Source organism: Lissotriton helveticus, chromosome 6 (genome assembly GCF_964261635.1).
Source record: "Lissotriton helveticus chromosome 6, aLisHel1.1, whole genome shotgun sequence".
Taxonomy (NCBI): domain Eukaryota; kingdom Metazoa; phylum Chordata; class Amphibia; order Caudata; family Salamandridae; genus Lissotriton; species Lissotriton helveticus.
This window is the reverse complement of record NC_136067.1, coordinates 493954185-493974299: the sequence shown is the minus strand read 5'-3', so window position 1 is coordinate 493974299 and position 20115 is coordinate 493954185.

Sequence of the window (20115 nt, the reverse complement as noted above, 5' to 3'; positions counted from 1 at the left end):
AACAACATCCTCAAATACATACCATATAATACAAATCACAAATATATAAAATACTTCCTTCAAAGAGAATTTTCTTACATGAATATGAAAGAACTCAAATAATTATTCAATGAACAAATCTTTTTAATCTCTATTCACTGTAAATGATGTTCTTTAAAAATTTATGCAGAGAGAATGTGCAAGAAAAAGTCCTTAATTCAAATGTATACCTTTCCCCTAGGCCAAATGATATTCTTGAAATCCTTTATACTGAAATTGGCCAATAGTGATCGTATTAATACATTTTAACATATTCCTAATAGGCTGAATTATGTTTTTAAAACTTTGGCTTTAAAAATATTAGGTAGGAAATTGGTAATTTGTTAGGCAAACTTTGTTCAAAAACTAATTGAGCATCATTACAATATGTCCATCCTTTATACATTTTAAATAGACTGTGTGATGTCCAGATGTTGTAGAAGGACCATCATGGAAAATAATTGCTACTGCTACAAAAGTTCTTCCTGATATTGATAGATGACTTGCTACAAAATGTTTAATTAAAGTTTCCCATTTTCTTCCATCAGCTCTACAATGTTGTATCATTCAAATGATATATTGTTCAAATCTTTGTATATATAATGTTGATAACATTTCTGATTTGCATTGGCTACACTCCATGTTTTGATTTTCTGATTTAACTAGTTTGTTGAAAGACACTGTTTTACAGTCTGGTATTTGTCAAATATATGAATCTTTCAGTGTCTATGTTAGTGGTACATGTAAATGTAAAATTTTCACATTCATGTTCCCATTTATAATGAAGGCCAAAAAGATTTTCAATTTCTATTCCTTCATTTTCCAATACTGCAAGCATCTACATTAGAAATTCCTGAGCATCTTGTTGATTATTCTGCGTAAATTGTGTAGAACCAGAACATATATCCAAAAGATTACGAATATCAGAAACACTTTGTATTTTCCTTTTATCAGTTCTCAATTTTTCATAAATATAATGCAACAAGGAACAAAATCTTTTTTCATGATTCTCCATAATTTGCTGTTGCAAACATTCTAGGAAAAAAAAAACATTCACCACTACATTAGCATAGCAGTTGATACCCGAAGTATTTTCTAACTGATACCCAACAATCTCTTCAAAACTGTCCTTTTTCTATTTGCTTGCAATCTCTACATTATCTTGATTTTTTTCCTTCCCTATAACTTCACTACAGATATTCTCAAATCTTTTTCGACCTACTACAAGCTTTTCAAATACAGGATATTCACCTAAATAGGCAGCATACTCTCTTCTTAACCTATTATACTCTTTTACACAGTTTGCATCTGCAGTAATCTTTCTCTCATCAAAATCAATCAAATACAATCCAGATAAAGTTCTGAATCGGGACAAAGCACATATGCCATACCTTCTTTAAACACGGTATTTCCAATGTTCACCAAAGCACTGTCTACACTTAAACCTTGAGATTTATAAATAGTCAGCGCATAGCCAGAGAAAGTGGAAACAGTTTTCTACGGACACATAAATCTTTAACAAGCAAATACCGAACTGAACAACAACCAATTTGTTTTACTTCTTCAATTTGATCAAATTTGATTTCTAAAAATTCAATTCCATCTCTATTTTGCTAATTAACAAAATCAACAACTTTACCCATTGCTCCATTTACTAAAACTTTTTCCACATCCAAATTATGTCGTAAAATTATTATTATTTATTTTTGTAGAGCGCATAGTCACCATAAGGTATCCCAGCGCTAGGCACCCTATCTCTTTGGTTTGGGCCGGTTCAGGAAGGTTAAAGAAGGAGGAAAGGGAGGGGCAGGGGATCAATGTTTAGAGTGGGCGTGAGTCATTGGGGAAAAAGATGCGTTTTGAGCCGCTTCCTGAAGTGAAGGTACCGTGTTTCTAGTCTCAGGTCGCGGGGGAGGGAGTTCCAGAGGCGTGCGGTTTGGACTGAGAAGCGTCTTCCGCCTGAGCGGGTTTTCTTAAATCTGGGGGTAGTGATGAGGTTTTCTGTGTCCGACCGGAGAGATCTTGTGGGTCTATAGGGTGTGATAAGTTTACTGAGAGCGGGGGGGCCTTGCTTTTGAAGTAGTTTGTGGGCTAGACACAAGGCCTTGAATTTGACCCGCTCCCTTATGGGAAGCCAGTGGAGGAGTTTGAGGGCAGGTTTGGCGGAGGTTCTGGCAGGGGTATTTGTGATAATCCGGGCCGCAGTGTTCTGGATTCTTTGAAGCTTGGTGAGGGTCGCCTCAGGGGCCCCTAGGTATATCACATTACTATAGTCAAGCCTTGAGATTATCAAGCCTTGAATAAGCAATTTTTGGGAGTTGAAGGGCAAAAGGGGCAGGACTTTCCTCAGTGATTTCAGGAGCCCAAAACAGGTCCCGGCTACTTTGTTTGCCTGCACAGTGAAAGAGAGGTCCGAGTCGAGCCATACCCCTAGGCTTTTTACCTCTACTTTCGGGTCAAGGGGGGGGCCCATACAGGCTGGCCAGATGTTCGGGGAGAGTGTGAGCCCTTTTGGACCGAGGAGCAAAACTTCGGTTTTTGTCCCATTTAATTTTAGGGCTGAGTTGTTCATCCAGAGATGGATCTGTGAAAGGCAGTTAAATAAGTCTGCTGATTGTTGTCTGGGGTGGGATAGAGACACCACTAGTTGTGTGTCGTCGGCGTAGCTGACGACGCTCACTCCGAAAGGGGTGATAACCTCCTCCAATGTGGACATATAGATATTGAATAGAGTGGGGCTCAGGGAGGAGCCCTGAGGCACGCCACATTGGAGGGGAATTTCGGAGGAGCGGGCGTTCTTTTCCCAGATCTGATAGGTCCGTTGATCTAAGAAGGATGAGATCCAAGAAAGGGCAGAGCCTTCCACACCTACTCTCTTGAGTCTTTTGATGAGAAGTTGGTGGTTGACGGTATCGAATGCCGCGCTGAGGTCGAGGAGGATCACTGCCACTGATCCTCCGTCGTCAAGCAAAATTACCCAACAGTTTACACATATATATAGATTCTTTTCTAAACCAGCAGTTTTAGATATTGATTTTTCTAAAGAATCCAATTTTGTTTTCAATTTTTCCATCGAAATAATAGTGATTCCTTCATGCTCTATTTTATCAATGGTTTCCATTTTTATTATTTCTTCATTTTCTAGCTTCAAATGTTATTCATTGAATATAGAACACTTGTGCAGTGTTGGTATTCAGCAGATTATAGATTTATTTTCTGCAATTTTCATATATATTTTTTCAGGAACTATATTTTCATTTGGAAACACATTTGTAAGTAGTCGACTTTGCAAAGCTTGTTTGTCATGTGCTGTCAGTACTCCAATTCTTATACATTGTAAGAATAGTTCCGTAATCAACATCATTTGCCTGTTACATATTTGTAATGAGTTCTTTGTATTCAAAATATGACCAAATGTTAACGTTTCCAACACTTCCCAAAGACTTTCTGGTGTCTTCATGCACAAGTGTTTTAAATACTGGTTGTCCTTTTACTGGAGTAAGTTGCAGTAGATCTCCAAAAACTATTACATGTTTTCCTCCTAATAATCATCATACTCTGTTTTAAGAATTTGCTGCATTCTTAAATGCACAAAAGCAAGCATTAAGTTTGAGACCATGATTACCTCATCAATAATCAGAAGTTTCATTTTCTTTAGCACTCTTGAAACTCATAGCAAGCTTCTCCAGATAGTTTATTATATTCCAATTTTTTTTCATGTTCTACAGGTAGCATTAGGAAATGATGTAATGTGATTCCTTTAATGTTGTGTGCTGCCAACCCAGTTGGAGCAGTTACAACACAAGACAAATGTGAGTCAGTTGTTTTCTGTAGATAACTGGTCAATACTTTTTCCTGTTCCAGCTTGCCACTGACATATATTCAGATAGGTTGAAATAATGTGCATGTGCATTCTTTCTTTTCATGAAGAAATCAATGGTCAATCTGTTGTCTCACTTGCTGATATGTTATGTTATGTTAATAACTTTTATTCAGCGCACAGCATATTTCTTTCTGTTCAACATTTAGTTGTTCTTCCATATTATCTTCTTGAGCTTGATGCATTGCTGTTTCTACATCATTCATGGCGATTGCCGCTTCATTTTCAAGAATTGTTTGTCTGAGTGGATCTTGACTCAGTGGATCAGAACTTTGACTGTCTTGAGAACTGTCTCTAGCAATCTCAGCTGCAATCGTAGCTTCTTGATCAATTTAATTGTTCAACATTTGAGATCATTTTGAAAAAATGTACATTCTATGGTATCTTTACAAGCATTGAAGGCATCATCATAGCTCTGAAAATCTCCAAGTAATTCCAATTCTGTACGCCATGGTTTGAAGAGTTGCAAAAGTGCTAAATAGTAAAGTTCCCGTTTATCAGAAGTATCACAACTCAGTTTTCTGTGATTAATTAAATTTTCTTTCCTTTGTTTCACCAAACATCCTTCGGAACCAATGACTGCATATTTTCCTTCATTTATGTTTTCTGTGGTATTCCTTTTAAAATTATTGCAGTACTTCATAGAGACATATGGTCTCAAGATGATGACTTCAATTTGGATAATATGTGTCCAACATGTTTGTTTTGACAATATCTGTACTTTCTGAATCTTTTTCTGCTAAATATTTGATTTCTTGTACAGATTTAAGTACTCGATTTCGCGTTGCAGCAAGATCTAGACTCACCCAAATGATTCTTCTAGATTTTTTTTTATAAGCAAATTTTATTGGTTTTTAAAATATAAGAGCAATTCAGCCAACCTGTGCAAGATCGCAACATTCTTGTCCCCCCAACCGTTGACTCTTGCTACCGAAGACCTCCAGAGGAGATTGGCCAGGGACATTTGTTTAATCTCATCCCGTATGAGGGCTAAGTGTCGGATCTGGGCGGCGTCCTCTGACTTGGATTGTCGCTGTTCCAAGCAACGCGCCTGCGCTTCCTTGAAGGAAATCTCCTGCAGCTGTGATTGTCTCTGGATCTTAAGCTGCTGTTTTGCAAAAGCCCATATGGTCGCCTTTCCTGCCTTCCATAGCGTACCCGGAGAAGCCACCCATCCCTCATTGGTAGCAAAGTACCTTGTAAGTTCCTTCTTCACCTCCTGTCTCAAATCTTTATCCTGGAGAAAGCAGGCATTCATCCTCCATGTCTGGTGGGCCGTGAGAGGGGGGCCAATGAGCTAAGGAGTATCGGAGAATGATCGGAAATGCCTCTAGGGAGGATGCGGACATCAACAATCAGAGAACAGTCGGGCGCGGGCACAAAGATCGCATCTATGCACACCTGGGTGCGGTGAGCCGCGGAGGTATGCGTAAATTGGATGCCGCGTGGGTGCCATATGCGCCAAGCATTGCAAAGACCCAGAGACTCAGACCAGTTTTGCAGTTGTTTCGCACTTGCCGCCCGGGCAGCGGATGGAGGCCCTTTGTGTTCAGGGCCGGGGCTAAGACCGCATTGAAGTCTCCTGCAATGACCATGTTGCCTGCGGACACGTTGTGTAGCAGGGCCGCGGTATGCGCAAGTGTGGGCACGAGCATGGAGGGGGGAACCAGCCAACGATCCGCATACTGTCACAGAGGAGCCTTGAGGGTCATGCACTACTTGGGAGAGGACCAAGGGCAGTGTACGCCTTAGGAGGATGGCAACCCCTCAAAAGGCCCCGGAGAAGCCGGAGTGCCCTACCCTGTCATAGCCATAGCGAGCCAAGAAGGGGCAGCAGTTACCTAAGAGGTGCGTTTCTTGAAGCATCAGGATATCAATGTGGAGATGCGTTTGTGCCGGTCCGGCAGGCCATTGACATTCCACGACAACACGTGGAGAGAAGCGATAGGGGTAGCGTTAATTGTCATGGTAGGCATTTTTAGGGGGATGCGGAGCGTGTGGCTTTGGGTTTACAAACGCGCTTGGGAGCCCACGAGATGTGTGCGATTATGTATTTCGGAGGGTCACCCATCCCTCCCACTGGCAACATGTGTCATTCTGTGGTGGCTGCAACAAAAACCTACAAACAGCACAGCAACATACAGGGAAAAACTCTCCCAAACCCCACCTCACCTCCACCCTACACTTCAGGAACAGAAGCATCTGTCGACCCCCCGTTAAACAACACCCAACGCACACTGCGAACAACCAAACTAAAACGCTTGGGAATAGGGAAGCGTGGAGGACCCCTCCTCATGAGCGGATGCATGTTTAAAAAGATCATTGGTAAGTTAGGAACAGAACTGAGGCAGAGCACTGTCTCTGGCCACGGAGCAAGGCCCGGTGGGCAGGGATCAGCTCAAGCAGGATCGGACTATCGCTGAGGTTCGGGGATCGACCCCTCCGCTGTCCAGTCGGCCAGATGAACCAGAGCGCCTCCCAGTCCAGGCTCCTACCTCGACCTGTGGTGGCCGTCGGGGAGTCCGAGCGGGCCCGCCTCCCATCATGGCACCTATGGGAACGATTACGTGGAGGTTAAAGAGCAGAGGGAGGAAGCATAGCGGGCAAGCCTGCCCCCCGCGTCACCCTGGCCCAGGACACAACCCGCAGCCCACAGAGGGCACTCCTCCGTCGCCCAAGTCCACGCCTTCGTCGGGCTGTTGAAAAACAGTGTCTTGTTCTCAAATACCACTCGCAGGCGAGCCGGGAAGAGGAGACGTACTGAATGTTTAGTGCCCTCAACTTCTGCTTGACCTCCCCAAAGGAGCGACGTTGGCCCTGGACCTCACTGGTGTAGTCTGGGAAGATCATAAGGGCGGAGTTTTCATGGAGGAGCCGCTGTTGCTTGCGGGCTTCAGACAGGATGATGTCTTGGTCCTTGAAATTAAGAACCCGCATTATGATTGGGTGGGCCGGCGCGCCCGGCATTGGCTTGGGGGCCAGGGACCGGTGGGCAAGCTCAATCGCAAACCAAGGGGATAGGGATCCCTCAGGGATCCACAACCGCAGCCACCTCTCCATGAACTCCACTGTACCACCCTGTTCCGTTTACTCCGGAAAGCCCACCAGGCGGAGGTTGTTGCGTCTGGACCTATTTTCCACGTCCTCCGCACAGTGGTGCAACTCCTGAGTATGGGACTGAAGGCGGGCCACCTGCCCCTTAAGTTGTGCACATCATATTCCACAGAGGAGATTCTGGACTCAGTTTCTTTAATCCGGGCGTTCGCGTTGCGAAGGTCCTGCCTGATGAGAGTCACATCCACTCTTACCTCTGCGATTTTGTCCTCCACTGTGGTCTGGGACGTGTGGATGGCTTGGAGGATGGGGGACAGTTCAGCGTCCTGCCCAGCCACTCCATCAGTGGCCCCCCTCCAGGGTGGTAAAGGAATCCATTTTGGTCTGGGTGGCGGGGACCTTCGTTGACCTGCCCGATCTACCCATTTCTGGGCCCCGGAGAGGAACGGGATCTCACGGACCCCCCGGCTGGATCTCACTCTGAACCACACACCGCATCCCCAGGAATAGCAGCAGCTCCGCGACTGATGTGGCAGGTGACCACGAAAGCACAACAATGGGTAGCGCCGGACCTAGGGAGGAGAGGCCCAGCCGGATCAGTTCACCTCAGACGCAGATCTCAGGGAGTGTGCTCAGAGTGGGGGAGAGGGGAGGAGACGGGGTGGAGGGAAGGAAGCTGTGCTAACCAGAGCCCCAATCACCCGCCTGCCACCCGACTGACGGACAAATCCTCCACCCAAACCCAGATGCCACGGCACCCCCACTCCTTACCTCCAGTCCAAGGTGCAGGAGCTTGCCACTCGCCGCCAACCACCAGCAGAGCCCGCCGCAGCAGCACAGGCCTCAGGCACAACAGGGGCAGTCAGGAAGCATGCAGATCTCCCCCAAGCAGCCTTGTTGGGCTCTCCGCCTCCAGGAGTATTGCTTGGGTCCAGGGAGTGGTGAGGGATGGAGGCCCCGCTTCCTGCAGGCCACTAGGGGCACTGACAATGATCCTCCGTGAAGGACCGCAATCCCAAAATATCCCACTGCAGGCAGAGGCCTTCGAAGCCGGAGAAGTCCGTCCAGGCCCAGTAGGGGGTGCCGCGAAGGGGCACCTTCTCAGCAGATCACACAGCGAGGAATCAGCTCCGCCCGACTCAAGCTACCTCCATGACGCAATGGGTCCTGCGGCACCGAGTATGACCATCCAAGCCCCGGCAGGCACCAGCCACACAAGTCCACCTCTGTGATGCAATGAGGGCTACGGCATCCAGGTCCACAGTCCAGGTCCCGGGGGGCCAATCACTGCACAACTGCAAGTCCAGCAGCCGCGGTGCGCTGGGGGCCAGGTGCCAATGCCCCCTGCCCTGGACAGCACCACCACAAAGGCCGACCTTCAGCAGAGGCCCTCAGCACTGGGCACCAGTCCAGCCCACAGGGCAGCAGCAGCGATCCTCACCCCCAGTGGGGTGCACCACAGGTGTCAGTCCCCAGCGTCCACCAAGCCTTGCCCCGGCCACCGGAGCAACAAGGAGAGCTCCAGCGTCCCCAGTCACACCTCCCGCCAAATCGAGCTGCAGCCTGCAGGGCCGTATCCACCGCAGAGTAGCGGCCTGCCCCAGGCAGGGGCACCGCAGACCGCCAGGTTCCACAGGTATGTGGATTACGCCGCCCGACTAACAGCCGATCTCACTGCCCTCTCGGGACGGGCGAACACAAGCACACCACGTGCCCCGGTACCACGGGGGGGAGACCAGCCAAGGACCGCCAGAACAGAGGGGGTGCCAGCTACCTCAGGGGCCCCACCGCGCAGACAAACACAGGCAGTCCAAGGTTGCAGGGTCGTTGTGAGGCTCAGGACCTACGCGGCGGAGGCCGCCATTTTGGAGAACGGGGCCGCTCACACCCCTCCAAGATGCCCCCAACTTCACAAGCCGAGCTCCGGCGGCCCCCAGCAGCACTGCTCACGATGCCAGTTGTAAGGGAGTCCCGATGATCACGGATGGCCGAGCGGATGACGGAGGGGCCCAGAGCACACCTAAGGTGCGACCGCCATCTTGATGCTTGTAGCCACGCCCCAGATTCTTCTAGATTTTGAGTATAAACTTGCAGATGATAATCGATCAAAGGATTCATACGCTCCAATTTCTCGATCGAATAACTCTTCAAACTGAAACTGTTCCATTTTTTACTAAGACTCTTCTTGTGAGGAATTTCTTTCCAAATTTGTTTTTATCTCGGTCTTTTCTGATTTTGTTTTATAAGATGTCCCATATCGGGCAACAGCAATGGAATTATCCCCAACATTCTGAATATCCATATTAGCATTCCACATTGAGATAATAACTGGATTATATTCATTGATATAATTTGATTCTTCACTTCTTCTCAAATTGTATGTATTTTTGGGAGATTTTCTAGTGATGGTATGTCTCACAGCTGACATAAAACGGTTTACTCTACCTTTGGATATAACAGGACATGGAAATCCAAAACGACATTTGGTATAAAACTTTTCCTTAGATTTGTGCTTTCGTCGACAGTATTTTCCACACCGATGACTTTGGAATCGTAAGACTTGTTGCCTTAAGGTGTTTTCTTCTGTTCTTTATGGTATAGCACATGTGGCATATTCTTCAATAAAAGACAAAACAGTCTCATCCGAATCAGTTCCGAATTTGGGTGCATCCTTGATCCATATCATGGAATTCTGTTTTTAGGCTTGTTTTCAAGTTTATAATTAGCAGGGAGTCCAGGTTGCTATTTTACTTTAATTGAAGTGTCAGAAGGGAGGGAAACGTGAACCGGCACTCATCCGGACGGCCGCCATTTTGAGTGGGCCAAGGTGAGTGCTCTAGCCTTTTTCGTCCCCAGCACTTCAAAAACCGGGCTGGCGCAACCGCGCCGCCGGCGCACCGTAGGCACGCCAAAGGCAAGCCCGTCTGTGCCCGTCCGCGCCGGGTTCACGCCTAGCACCATGACCCCTGGTTGGCGGTCTCCAGGCAAGATACAAAGTATAGTTTATGACCAGGATGTACTATTGAGCCTGGGTGGAGGAGGGAGGACATCTGGTTGTTTATGCTTGGAGTTCGACAATGGGATTCAGGCCGGTGTTGAGGTATGCTCATCTTGTAATAGGACAATCCCGATAACTTTATTAACTTCAGTCCGGGCAGTCTCTAATATAAGTAAGGAGACAGTCGAGGTTACACTGAATAATGTAAGTTGCCTCCTGCTCAACGCTAGATCCTTGGTTAAACACAGCTCGGATTGAACCGAGCTGCTACAGGAGAAGGAAATCAAAATTGCATTTGTCACTGAGTCTTGGACGGACGCGGCCTCAGGGCCAGATATAGTCAAGGCCACTCCACCAAACTATCTTAGTTTCGTTCTGGATAGACCACGGAAAAGAGGAGGTGGCCTGGCGGTTATATACCATAGCTCCATTAAGGGTAGTTTTCAACCCGTGTCTTCCGAAATGTGCGAAGCATTGGCTTTTAACTTTATTCTTTCCAACCAGCAATCCTTTAGGGGTTATTTACTTTACAGGCCCCCTGGCACCAAGACGTCGTTTATAGGCTCAGTGGGAAATATTCTAGAGGATGCCCTATGCGCTAAGACCTTTACAGTTTTAGGGGATTTCAATTTTCACTTAGAGAATAGTTCAGACCCTGACACATCAGCCCTAATGGAGGTGATGAATGGTATCGAACTAAAACAATTGGTCGAACCACCCTGACCTTGAGGTTTTCAAAATCTACCCAGTCACCTGGTCGGACCATGCTGCAGTGCTTTTCAATATCCTTGCTACAAAATCCCATAGGGCAAGGCAGATTAGAAAATCAACAAGGACTTGCAGGGCCTGGAATAAGATAGAGGGAGCCTCCCTGGAGGATCTTTTGGTATCATCCATGGCTACGCTCCCATTAGATGTGGAAAAAGCGTCTGTCACCCATTCTAATTGGGTTGATCACGCTTGCACCATTCTAGCCCCGCCTAAAAGCTGCTGCCCCACTCGAGTGATTCCGTCGGCCCCCTGGTTCTCAGTGGAACTCAGAGAGTATAAGCTAGTCTGTAAGAAACCGGAACGTGCTTGGCGGAAAAATTACAACGAGGCAGACAAAAGAAGACTCAAATCAAGTCTGTTGGTATATAAAGACATGATTGGGATTTCGAAACAAAGTTACTTCACCAACCGTAATAATTGTGCCAGGAGTTCGCCTAAGGAACTGTTTCATACGATTTTGAGTCTTGCCGCTCCAAAGCCGGCGACTACGCCTCCCAATCTGGAACTGTGCGAGGATCTAGCTCAGTTCTTCTTAAGCAAGGTGGAGAACATATTTAACTCCCTTGAAGGTCAAGTTAGGGATAACTTGCCAGAGGCCAGGTCGGGGAACTTAACAGCCAATCCAAATGAGGTCAAGCTTTGGAACTTCTCCCCGGTGAGTACGGAGGAGATCAAGAAATTGCTATTAGGTACAAAGTTGGGTTCCCCCCGAGACCCTTGCCCGGCTATTGTGGCGAAGTTAGCCGCGGCTCCTATAGCCACCACCTTAGCCACTTTGTTTAACGAAATGTTTGTGGCTGGTGAATTCCCATCTAGCTGGAAATGGGCCTTGATCCTTCCTTTGTTGAAAAAACCTAATTTAGACATTACCGATCCTAATAACTACTGTCCTATCGCCAGACTACCGCTACCGGCCAAACTAATAGAAAGAGCCATGAACAGTCAGCTTAGCGCATTTTTAGGAGCCACACAAGCCCTCGATCCATCGCAACATGGTTTTAGAGCAGGTTACAGTACCGAATCTGCCTTAATCAAATCGACTGAGGAGATCAGGAAAGTGATGGACGTTGGGGGTAGAGCAGCCCTGGTCCTGTTGGATCTGTCGGCGGCCTTCGATACGGTCCACCACATGATTTTGGTGGACCGTTTGGAGGCCTGCGGGATACAAGGGAAAGCCCTTATCATCTTGAAAGCTTTCCTTACTAAAAGGGTCCAGGTTGTGGCACTCGGGGAGTTCGAATTTAAACCATTCGTGCTACCCTGTGGGGTTCCCCAGGGATCCTCCCTAAGTTCCACCCTTTTCAATGTTTATGTTTCCTCACTGGCCCCAGTTATTCGATCATATGGGTTTGAACTTACATCTTACGTGGATGATACGCAGATTGTGGTGTCACTGCTACCAGGTAGAGAGGAAGGCATAGCCAGTAAATTCCAGGAGTGTATGTCAGCGGTTAGCAACTGGATGGCCAGGAACTGCTTAAAGTTAAACTCGGCTAAAACCGAAGTTTTACTTTTCGGCTCCAGTGATAACTTTTGGAGTCCAAACTGGTAGCTTGAAGGGATGGGTATTCCCCCCATTCCAGTCACGAAGGTCAAGAACCTAGGGGTTCGGATCGACAATAAGCTTACCTTTAGGCCGCAAGTTAATGCAATGACGTAATCCATTCACTTTACATTGAAAATAATCCGGAAGATCCTTCCTTTTTTACCAGATGGGTGTAATAAAACAGTGGTGACCGCCCTGGTTTTATCCCGCCTTGATTATTGCAACAGTCTATTTCAGGATGCTCAACAGGGGCTTCTTAACAAATTACAGGCCTTGCAAAACGCAGCAGCTCGACTCATCACAGGCTTACCAAAGTTTGCATCCGTTTCCCAGGAATTGGTGAAGCTGCACTGGCTCCCAGTGCGGAAACGGATCTCTTTCAAAACCTTGTGCATAGTCTTCAAGGCCCTTCGAGGTCTTGGCCCGTCGGCTCTAAAACAGTAGTTTCAATGGTACATGCCGGGTAGACATCTTAGGTCATCAAACTTGCGACTGATCGTGACCCCCCGGACAAGGAAAGCGCACTGGGGAGGCAGGAGCTTTGTCTTGGGGGCAGCAAGGGCTTGGAATGCTCTGCCTTTGGCTCTTAGACAGACTACAGATTTGAAGGCCTTCCGCAAAAGTTTGAAAACATGGCTTTTCTTACATTAAACGTTAGGCTTAGGCGAAGGGAGCTTTCATTCCAGCGCCAGGACACCGTTTGGTAACAGTGCGCTCTATAAATGTTATAAATAAATAAATAAATACATATCAGCATATGTATATGAGGAGCACCTCTAGCTTGATACTCCATTCTCCAAAAGAAATCCACAACTTCGCCAAGAGGAGGATTCTTTCTATTGCAGAAAAAAAGACATCATAGCTTCAAACCTATGATTGAAATATCTGCATACATTAACAGGATCCATAGAGCACCATCTTGGTGTCTTGTATTCAATATTGTTTATGTTCAAATTTGCCTCTCAAAGAAATTCATGTCAATCACCTCAAGCGTATTCAGCACAGCTTAGGGTAAGAAGCCACGTAGGAGTTCCTAAGTTCAATAGCATACATTTAAGTTCTCCATGACAATGGTACCAATACTCATTACTACCACGCTGAAATGCCATCAAATTAATCAGCTGAGATTCGAAATGATTGATCGTCTCTCTGATGTACTTTATCCATGAATTCCTTTGCAGAAACATTTTGAAGATGTACTCCCGTTTTTAATATGTGGTTGTGTGCATATGAAAGTCCAGACAAGTCACTCTCAAACAAAAGATGAAATATATATGGGATACATTGTCAAAATCTTAGATCTTCTGCATACAATCTTGTGGTCCGATATTCAGATGCAGGAATCTGCAATGATCTGTCATCATATATCATCCACCTTTTCCAGTTTGGAACAGCTGCGGAAAACAACGAGCTTCCAAACATTTTTCCCATACACTCATGGGATTCCCCTTTGCTTTTTTCATTAGGAATAATTCAATAGTATTCCCCATGACTTCTTTTGAATGAAGTGGATGTACACTATAATGTTCATAGATTTATTCACTTTTGGACATGTCCACTTCTTCAATTTGACCACTTGACGTTTCAGTATCATCTCCTAAAAGTATTTCTTCTTTTTCCACATACACTTTTTCGTAGTACTCATTGTTTTTTATAAGATACAATGTTGCCTTTTGCACTTTCCTAACATCCACTAACGCTTGCCAGATTTTCTTACTCTTAGTAGGAACACCATTAACTAGAATAACTAGTGGTTCACTTTCTACATTCTCTACATCAATAGTTTCAATTGTTTTCTTTAAATCAAGAGGTAAATATACAAATCTTCCTTTTAATCCTCTCTGTAAATTTGTAAGAGGCAATTTACCTGTTTTAGGCTGCATACGAACAAAAGCTTGAAATGGGTGCACACATTGAATCAGAATAGACTCATGCGTATTTAAATCTATTAGTTCTGGAGGAATAGTTACCAACTCTAGATTATTATGGACATCTCTAACAGGCATTTTTTGTTATAACAATATTTACAAATACGCAGATCAGAACCCAAATCAAAACAATTCTCTAGCAACAAATAAGTTGTAAATTCCTTCCACTTATCATTATTTTCTCTTTCACTTTTTAAATACAGATCAACAGTCCTAGTCTGATTTTTATATTGAGTTTGCCGGCAACAAATACCTGAAATCACCTTAAACTTTGTAATTTGTTCTTCAATATTTTTTGTAGTAGTATGTTTCACCTTCTCTTCAACATTTTCCTCTATTAATCTGTCAGTTTCTGCACTCTCTTGTTCAGAACCAAAGTAACAAAACTCAATTTCATCACAAACCTTCTTCACATCTGATACTGACCCAAGCAAAAAAGCATTGTTCAACTCATTTAACATTAGTGCTGGACTTTTCCATAATACAATCTTCTGACTAACTTCTGCATTTGAGAATGAAGTACTGCTAACATTCTGAAATGATGAAAAACACTTTGACATACTTTCCTAGAAAGCCAATCCAGAGATTGACCTTGCAAACCAGTATTTTTCTCACTCTGCAAGGATCAAGTCCTTGCAACATCTTAATCTTTTGTTTAATTCTTTTTTTACTATACTGTCGTAAAAAATTGCGTAAAATAGCAATAGATTGCTGTCGTATACTACAAATACTACTGCAATCCCAAGTATACACTGGGGCTTTAGGACGTCTCAATAGAACTTCATCAGCTATTACTTCTTCTACATTTCTGGGAGCCATCTTCTCTTTCTCAATTGGACAACCATTTCTAACCTCATAAGCTCGACCACTGGTATACACTGCATGCAATAAATTATTGGTCTGAAAATAGCTCTCTTCATTAAAGAAATGCTCTGAACTTGAACCGTGTTTCCATTCACCCCAAAAAATCTCACAAACATTAGTTTTGTTAATGACTCTTTTCTTCTTACTCTTGGCCTTCATACAATGAATTGGTTTATCTAGTGATCGAATTCTGTTTAAAACTATAATGAATATTTCTTTTTTAATTCAAAAGCCTTCTCTACATTATTTTCTATTTCCTTCTTTTTGTAAAATAGTGCTCTTTTTTTGTATTTCTTCACATCTTTCAACACATTAGAAACAACTCTATTGTAAAACATTTTGGGGGACATTAGGATGACGGGCGGACTTTGTCCGCCTGCCATCCTGTCGGAATGTCGGTGCTCTCTCCTATTGTATGAGTGACTGTATTGAAAATTGTATACTTGTAATAGTGATTATACAACACAATAAGTATGAGTTACCATCTATATGAATAAATAAAGTGGTATTTGTATATGTGTGTAGCTTAGTAAATGTTAGTATGATCAATTGTTTGCATAAGTGAGTAGGATGTGTGCTGATGTCTAATGTTGATGTAGGTGTAGGTGTATAAGTATATTTAATAGAGTTCTATTGATCTTTGTTAGCATGTATGAGTGAATCTATAGGTAAGTGTTTAGATGTGTGTGTAGATGTAGGAATCACTGAGTGGGTTTTTAGAAACTTGCATTGGTGTGTCAATGGTTTTAAATATGGTATTCCATGTTTTATAATGAGTGTTGAAAGGGTATACTAGTGTCACTGATGATGTCACTGACCATGTCATGAATGATATAATATGTGACATCATCAGCAGTGGATTGCAGGCGCACACATTATTCTTAGTACAACTAACTATAACGGAGGAATTTCAATGGTTTTGTACGAGTGAAATGTCCAGCTAACTATAGCACCCCTAAAACATATGGTTTTTTCAGTGAATTTCTAAGGTTTGTTTAAATGCTAATTCCTAACTATAACATGTCTGGAACCTATGTTTTTTTCAGTGAATTTCAAAGGTTTTTTCAATGATAATTTTTAAATGTATTAATTGTTATATTTATTTTTTTCATATTGTTTTACTACATTTTTTTATCTATTTATTTTTAAATATCTTATTTTTTACATTACATTACACATTTTTAATATAACTTTTTTTTAAAAAAATGTAAAATATTAAAAAAAAATCTATTTTATATTTTCCAGATTTCCTCGCTACAGTTTCTTCTCAATCTAGTCATCTCTCCATAGGGGATGTTGTTGATTACTGGGTGCGGATGTGCACTCTCAGCATGCAGGACTGCATTGCAAGCAGTCTCTTTTCTGTAAAGAGTACTTTGTACCACCCCTTCTGTGACATAAAAATTTATATCCAAGAAATTGATTTTGGCTCTACCCATGGTCATTGTAAGCTTTACATTACAATTGTTATCATTTAGATAGGCGTGAAACTGGTTGAGCTGGTCAGTAGACCCCGACCACAGGACGATAATATCATCAATGTACCTCCCCCAGAAAATGATATGTTCGGTCCGCGGAAGGCACGTCTGTGCATGCTCCCTCTCGAACCACCCCAAATTTCAAACCCATGGCCGTCCCAAGTATTTGGTGTAACCAAGTAGTGTCATGTAAGAAATAATTGTTACTTAAAATGATATCAATCATTTCCAGTAAAATTTCATTGAAATTGTAGTGCTCTGCCGGCTCCCTGTCCAGGAAGGATCGAACGGCAGGTATACCGAATTCTTTCTGTATACTGGTATATAGGTTTTCGACATCAAATGTTACAAATGAAAGCTCATCTGACCATTGGAAATCCTTAAACTTAACCAAAGTATCTTTACTATCCCTGATGTATGAGGGATGATCGATGACATATTTTTGTAGATGGAGGTCAACAAATTCAGACAATTTTTCGGTTGGTGAGCCAATCCCAGATATTATAGGATGACCAGGTGGAAAAATACCCCCCTTATGGATCTTTGGTAAGATATATATGCAAGGGTATTTGGGGTTATCACCCCTTAGACATCTGAACTCATCCTCAGAGGCCAATTTCCTTCCATTCACTTAATTTGGCATTAATCATCCGAGTGACATCTTTTATGGCATTGGTTCCCAAACTTTTGACTCCTGAGGACCCCCATTGAGTCACCACTGGAAGCCGGGGACCCCCAAGCAATGTGTATGAATTACATTTCAAACATTAAAACAGTAATTAAAAATAAATACACACGTGTTAACACAAAACAAACACTCAAAGTACTAAGGATTTTGGGGCCAGATATAAGACCATTTCTTTTAGCGCCTCGCAATTGGCGACACATTGCGAGTGGCAAATTGCGAGTTGCTAAATGAAATGTACAACAATGTGTTTAACACTGTTTGGGATTACCAATGGGGTCGCAAATTGTCAGGTTCCTTATTATTAATGAGCCTCTCGCAATTTGCGAGCCCATTGGGAATGCCAGCCCTCCCAGCGATGGTGGCCTGCTGGGCTCTGCAGGCCACCATGTCTTGGACTGCTTTTAAATAAAGCAGTTTTTTAAAAAAAAGCAGCCTGTTTACCATGCATTAAAAAAAACGTTTTATATTGAAGCAATAGCCCCTCTGTCACATGTATTTCATTTGTTTTATAGCATCTCTCATAACATTGTAGGATGTCAGAGCACTTTACATCACACACATATAGAGACTTTGAATCATACATGTAAATCAGTTTGTATATAAAATGTTTAAAGAGTGCTTGGTCTGGAAAAGCACAAACTCAGGATTCAGAACAGAACACAGTGGCTAGCATTGACTTTAACATTAAAAATGTATTTCCACCCAAATATATCTTTTTAGCAGCATCAGGATAATGAATAACTGGGACAAAATATAAGTTACTAACTGGTACCATGCAGTTTGCAAGCAGCTCTTTGATGACAGTTTATAGGTCCCTCGGCTAGATTACGATTGTCACTTATGAAGTGCACAGTAACAAAAGAATTTCTGTGACAAAAGCAGTAACCACGAACCTAGGCACATAAAATACTGCTTTTTAAGATGCATGTTACACGTTCTTTGCAGTAGGCACATTAACCCTCTGTGCTACATTAGTTAAATCAAAGCTGCCACTGAACAAAACTCTACTCGCTCTCCAGCAGGTACATTAATCACTGGCATTTTCTTGACACTTTTATTGTTGCTGGAAAGCTGCTAATTATACAAGAAACGTTTCTGTGCTTTTAAAACTGTTGCCTACGGACCCCCTGGGAATGTGTCACGGACCCCTGGGGGTCCGCGGACCACAGTTTGGGAAACACTGTTTTATGGGATTAAGTGGGACCCGTTGATAACAGGTAATGTAATTAAATTGTCGCTCAATCTCTGTGATATAATCACAGTGATTCATAACCACATCACTACCGCCCTTGTCCGCTTCCTTGATGACAATAGTCTTATCAGATTTAAGTCTGTCCAGAGCTTGCCGTTCTTTGGCGGTAATGTTGTGGGTTAATATGTGATGCAGATCTCTGCTGCCTCTAACCTGTACAAATCGTTGGTTACTCTGTCATAGAATGTATCAATGCCTGGATGGTAATTGTATATCGGTACAAATTTAGATCTAGGTTTTAAATGGCTTTCCACACTGTAATCCTGTTCAATATCGCACTTGTTCAATAGAGTAGCCCTATCATAATTCTCATCATCATCAAGATTAAGTAAAAGTTGTACATTTCGGATATCCGCCACTGAATATGTAGTACTTTCCTGTGTGTTTGGTCGTTTAGCTGTTTCGGAATTTGATATGAGAAAAAATCTTTTAATTTTAATAACCTCACAAATTTGTATAGATCAATGTGGATTCCCATCATATCCCCACCCTGGGTTGGACAGAAGTTCAAACCCTTCCTCAACACAGCCATTTCATCTTTGTCCAGAAATGTACAATTTTCAGATTAGAATCACATTCAGAGTCATTAACTTCAATGTCAGTAAATTTTACATTTTCACTCATTGCTTTGGTTTTGTCCCTGTATTCGGTTTGCTCGCTGGTCCTTTTCTTATACCTGCCTTTTGACCTCCTCCCTCCCCTCCTGGTTTGGGTTGTTCCCTTTTTTGCTGTAGTCTGCTGTTGATCCGCAGTTTGGCAAGCTCCTTCTGGAAAGAAGACGCTCCTTCCCCTAAAGGGATCGCAATGGTCATGTTGGACGCTACGCTACTTGTAGAGGCGGAAGAAATAATATTTCCTGACTGAGCATCATCACTTTCTTCCCTGTCTTCACGTGGCCTTTTCCTTTCTTCTCCCTCTTGGACCTAATCAAATTTTTTTGCGAACGTGTAAACACGCCCGTCGCAATAGTCCCTATCATCCCTCCTAATCTTTTTGAGTTTTTTTGTCCTTTAAGTATATCTGATGCTCTTCCAATTCTTTTTTCAATGATATCTTTAGGTTCCATATCATTGATTTCTTTTATGAGGGCCTCAATCTCACCCTGTAATTTCTCTCCCTTCTTCCTAGCATGGCGTATTAATATTTGCATCATAACCTGTGATGCATTCTCCAAATTGCCCTCCCACTCGTTCAAGAGGTCCACGCTAAGGTCCTCGAACGTCGGGAAGATTAGGATCCTTAAGCCCCTTGGTATTTTTTTGTTAGATAAATATTGCTGGAGCGTTACCCCATCCCACAAGCGGGATAATTCCAGCTTTTTCAAATGTTCAAGCTTAAGGAATAGAGTTTACAAACTGGCCTTATTAGGTTCGCCCTGCAGTTGGGGTTCTTTAGATCTATCTGTACCAAATAGGTTGAGAGCCATCTCCTCTCTCCCATCCTCAAATCTAGCCATAGTTTGTATTAGTATAATAATGAAGGGAACAAGTGCAAGACAGTCAAAATTCAAGAAAGGTACAAAAGGTACAGCAGCAGACCAAGGTCAAGCACATAAATTCCGTTAGTTTCAGTTATGCATGGGTGCAACTACTCCCGACACCCGCTGCCAAGAGATGAATAAAACAAAAAATGTCCACA